Here is a 5,000-nt window from a genome sequence, read left to right on the forward strand (position 1 = left end):
AAGCAGTGGTATCAACGCAGAGTACTCATGCTCTGCATTGCATATAGATACACGTCAAAAACACTCACGTCGGTCTTTATTGATTCACTGTAACTTTTTTTTATTTTATGTTTTATTTAATTATTTTATTTTAATCTATGTTTATGGAAAAGTCAATCAAAAAGTTGATTAAAATGCTTTTATATTAGTAATAATTCAAATATAATTATTTTTGCTTACTTAATTTCTCAAAAAAAAATAGTTTTTGAGTTCAGCAACTTCTTTCATATTCCCTCACATATTATGATTTAAAGAGGTCTAAAAAGACGTTTTGACTTAAAAATATCGTGAGAAGAGGAGCGCATGTTTCAATGTTTCACTTGGACGCGAAAGGGTTAAAAGAATTGTGTTGTCAGCGGCCATTTGGTCAGGAAAATTATCCATTTTGTTCATGAGAAGTGGTTTTTATAATTAGTTGGTATACCTCAATCGTAGCATACCAAGTATTTTTTCCTGATCATCATTCTCAAAAGTTGATGAAATGCAGAAAAAATCTGAAAACAAAAGAGAAAAAATAATCTTATTACATTTATTTGACAACGATGTATTATAAGTAATTTTAACAGGGAACGTAAATGACAAAAAAGCATAAAAAAAAGTTACAGTAATTCAACAAAGACCGATGTGAGTGTTTTTGACGTGTATCTATATGCAATGCAGAGCATGATTCTTCCATGCAATCCTTTCTGTTACAATAACTCAATAAGGGATTAAATATTTAAGTATAGATCAATCCAAATGTAAATAACCTACAAGACCGAAGGCGGGAAACTATGTTCAGGACGAAGGATTTTTCAGTTTTTTACTATTTTTCTCTCACTGTCGAATGTTTCACAGTGCGTTTGTATAATTTGGAGCGATGTTTTTGCTACAGTCTTGCGTGATTTTTCACTGTGTGAAACATACAGATTTCATAGTAAATCCCCTGGAAATGTAGTTCTTGAATAGGATGTAATTTAGAGAAATAGCTAAAATGATATCAGAAATTTGATTTTTCTAAAAAAATCTTTTTGAACTAGAGAAAATGTATGAATTAACCAATCAAATAATGTTATTCATAAAGGATCTAAAAAAATTCTGTAAAATTGCAAATTTTGCATAGCTGTATAAGTTACAAAAGATCTACGTTGACCAGATATGTTAAATTTAATAAAATTTTAATTTAAACTTGTTAAATGACCGCGTGAATTTAAGAACTTTGTTGAAACATTAAATATCCACAAAAGGAGTAAGATTTTAATTAAAGGCTCCAAAACTGATCAGAGCTTGAAGTATTGAATGAGACAAATGTCAAACTGGTGTATAAAAATATGTACACTTTTTTAGTCAAAAATACGATCGTTTGAAATTAATTTTTGTCAGTTTCAGATCAAAGTGTCAGATTTTAATTGAATTTGGTATTCTAGGAAATTTTGTTCATACTTAATTAGCCATTTCCATTTCAGTTTAGAGAAATGGTATAGAAACAAGATATAGGAACTCATTGAATGTGAGTTTCTGAGTCTTGCTACACGAATAAAGTTGTCTATGTATTGAGTTTCAATTTATTATAAAGATTGAAATGTTAGTGAATTTTTTTGATATGTGTTAGTAGGGAACTTGTGTAATTGGTGGTGTATTTTTTTAATGTGTTATACGTACACACTAGTCGTCTTACATTACGAACATCGTAATGTACGTTAAGTAAGGTGTGTCGTGTAAATTGATGATAATGATGCTCCTCATGTCATTTGATGTGTCGAGTATATGTTATTGATGGCATATTGAAAAATTGATATGACATTATTCTGGTTGATCCTGCCAGTAGTTATATGCTTGTCTCAAAGATTAAGCCATGCATGTCTATGTACAAACTATCTTATAGTGAAACCGCAAAAGGCTCAGTATAACAGCTATTATTTATTTGATTATTAACCCAGTTACTTGGATAACTGTGGTAATTCCAGAGCTAATACATGCAAACAACATGGATCCCTGCAGCAATGATGTGGGTGAGACGTGTGCTTTTATTAGATTAAAACCAAGATTCACTTCGGTGGATTTTTTTTAGATGAATCTGGATAATTATGGCTGATCGTATGGTCTCGTACCGACGATAGATCATTCAAATGTCTGCCCTATCAACTATTGATGGTAGTATAGAGGACTACCATGGTTTCTACGGGTAACGGGGAATCAGGGTTCGATTCCGGAGAGGGAGCCTGAGAAACGGCTACCACATCTAAGGAAGGCAGCAGGCGCGTAAATTACCCAATCCCGGCACGGGGAGGTAGTGACGAAAAATAACAATACAGGACTCACATCCGAGGCCCTGTAATTGGAATGAGTACACTTTAAATCCTTTAACAAGTAACAATTGGAGGGCAAGTCTGGTGCCAGCAGCCGCGGTAATTCCAGCTCCAATAGCGTATATTAAAGTTGTTGCGGTTAAAACGTTCGTAGTTGAATTTGTGTCCCACACGAGCAGTATACCCAAGTACGGGTTTGTACTGCTTGTTGTATGTGCATCAGTAAAATGGCGTGCATGCAACCTTTGGTGTGATGGATGTTTTATCGGTGAGGGAAACGACCTTTGCTTCTAAGCTTTGGCACGACCCTTATGTAAAAACCCCATTTTAGTGTTCTTTACCGAATGCTATTGTGGGCCGATACAATTACTTTGAACAAATTAGAGTGCTTAAAGCAGGCTAAATGTAATGAAAATTATAACGCCTGAATATATTTTGCATGGAATAATGGAATAGGACCTCTGTTCTATTTGATTGGTTTCTAGATCAAGAGGTAATGATTAATAGAAGCAGTTGGGGGCATTAGTATTACGAGGCGAGAGGTGAAATTCGTAGACCCTCGTAAGACTAACTTAAGCGAAAGCATTTGCCAAGGATGTTTTCATTAATCAAGAACGAAAGTTAGAGGATCGAAGGCGATCAGATACCGCCCTAGTTCTAACCATAAACGATGCCAGCTAGCAATTGGATGTGGCTACTTAGCTTCAGGCTCATTCAGTCGCTTTCCGGGAAACCAAAGCTTTTGGGCTCCGGGGGAAGTATGGTTGCAAAGCTGAAACTTAAAGGAATTGACGGAAGGGCACCACCAGGAGTGGAGCCTGCGGCTTAATTTGACTCAACACGGGAAAACTTACCAGGTCCGAACATAAATGAGTAAGACAGATTGATAGCTCTTTCTCGAATCTATGGGTGGTGGTGCATGGCCGTTCTTAGTTCGTGGAGTGATTTGTCTGGTTAATTCCGATAACGAACGAGACTCAAACTTTTTTAAATAGATGCCTGCAGGATTATGACGCTGAAGCCGTATGTGCGTGGGTGCTTTGGCTTGCTTGCAAAAGCAAGTCGTTGTACTTTCTGCGTATGCGGTGGAGTTGTACCTGTTGGGTTTGTCTTGAAAGGACACTTTGCTTCTTAAAAGGACAAAATGCGTCTAGCATTATGAGATTGAGCAATAACAGGTCTGTGATGCCCTTAGATGTCCTGGGCAGCACGCGCGCTACAATGAAAGTATCAATGTGTTTTATCCTTGACCGAGAGGTATGGGTAAACATTGAACCACTTTCTTGGTTGGGATTGTGGACTGTAACTGTCCACATGAACCCGGAATTCCCAGTAAGTGTGAGTCATAAGCTTGCATTGATTACGTCCCTGCCCTTTGTACACACCGCCCGTCGCTACTACTGATGAATTGTTTAGTGAGGTCTCTGGACGTGTACGCCGAAATACTCTTGTAGTAATTTGGTATGTTACACAGAAGTTGACCGAACTTGATTATTTAGAGGAAGTAAAAGTCGTAACAAGGTTTCCGTAGGTGAACCTGCGGAAGGATCATTGATAAATTATATATTTATCTACATTTTGAGTGTTTTTTTGCAATAAATTACATTTTGTTGCAGAAAAGTCCGGTTTATATACACAAAAAAAAATACATATTGAAGCCGGGATAAAAATGAATGATATTCTTTCATTCCTTAAATCTGTTAATATTCAGATGCCAATCCAATATAAATGAAAATTCACAAAGAATTCTCATATGGATGACCGTGAAAATATTTAATTTTTTTGTGTATATAACATGTGTGTAATTTAAAATCTGCATGAGCTTTAAGGAGCTTAGGTATTTCTTTATTCTACATGGCATGTAAAATACCCCAAAAAATAAACATTATTGATAAATGTATGAATGTACGTTTATCAGCCATATTATTTTATTTTATCATTTTGTTTTTTACTTCTCTTTTTAGCTTAAATGTGCAAAAAGGGAAATAAAAAGAAATTAAACTAATAATCAACCCTATACGGGGGATCACTTGGCTCGTGGGTCGATGAAGAACGCAGCTAACTGTGTGAAATCGTGTGAACTGCAGGACACATGAACATCGACATTTTGAACGCATATTGCGGTTCATGCAAAAGTTTTCTCGGAAACTGCATGGACCACGAATGGTTGAGTGTCGTAAAAATAAACAATTCAAATTGCTTTTTCTTAACTGAAAAAACATTGGGGCTATGCCTCTGTTTTTGATTCATGCTCTTAATAAAATGTTTGAAAAAAAAAAATACATTTTGAATGTACCCGAATTGAAAAGTAATTCAATACAAGAAGGTATATATCAAAGTCATTGAATAAAATAATAATCATGTACTATATATACGAAAAATAAAACTTGTATTGCAATTGCAAAGGGGCTATTCAATATAAAAATGTAAAAACAAAAATAAAATAAAATGCGATCTCAACTCATACGTGACTACCCCCTGAATTTAAGCATATTAATAAGGGGAGGAAAAGAAACTAACTAGGATTCCCTTAGTAGCGGCGAGCGAAACGGGAAAAGCCCAGCACTTAGCCCATTAATTTTAACTAATTAACTGGGGATGCAGTGTATGGAGAGTTCATTAGCTTATTGCAATAGATATGTAAATTCAAGTCCATCTTGAATGGGGCTACTT

At 35.3% G+C, this 5,000-nt stretch overlaps 3 non-coding genes across 3 annotated transcripts in view; all 3 read left to right on the plus strand.

Annotated features, from left to right (window-relative positions):
* The first annotated feature begins 1,823 nt into the window (after window positions 1-1,823).
* LOC129788233 (small subunit ribosomal RNA) lies at window positions 1,824-3,881 on the plus strand. Its single transcript, XR_008750345.1, has one exon. It is a non-coding gene; the product is annotated as a small subunit ribosomal RNA (ribosomal RNA).
* Window positions 3,882-4,337: 456 nt separating this feature from the next.
* On the plus strand, window positions 4,338-4,504 carry LOC129788215 (5.8S ribosomal RNA). Its single transcript, XR_008750328.1, has one exon. It is a non-coding gene; the product is annotated as a 5.8S ribosomal RNA (ribosomal RNA).
* A 274-nt stretch (window positions 4,505-4,778) lies between these two features.
* The window catches only part of LOC129788239 (large subunit ribosomal RNA), a 3,897-nt gene continuing 3,675 nt past the window's right edge, over window positions 4,779-5,000 (plus strand). The window contains exon 1 of the ribosomal RNA XR_008750351.1: window positions 4,779-5,000. This exon is cut by the window's right edge and continues 3,675 nt beyond it. This is a non-coding gene — a ribosomal RNA (large subunit ribosomal RNA).

Source organism: Lutzomyia longipalpis, chromosome 1 (genome assembly GCF_024334085.1).
Source record: "Lutzomyia longipalpis isolate SR_M1_2022 chromosome 1, ASM2433408v1".
Taxonomy (NCBI): domain Eukaryota; kingdom Metazoa; phylum Arthropoda; class Insecta; order Diptera; family Psychodidae; genus Lutzomyia; species Lutzomyia longipalpis.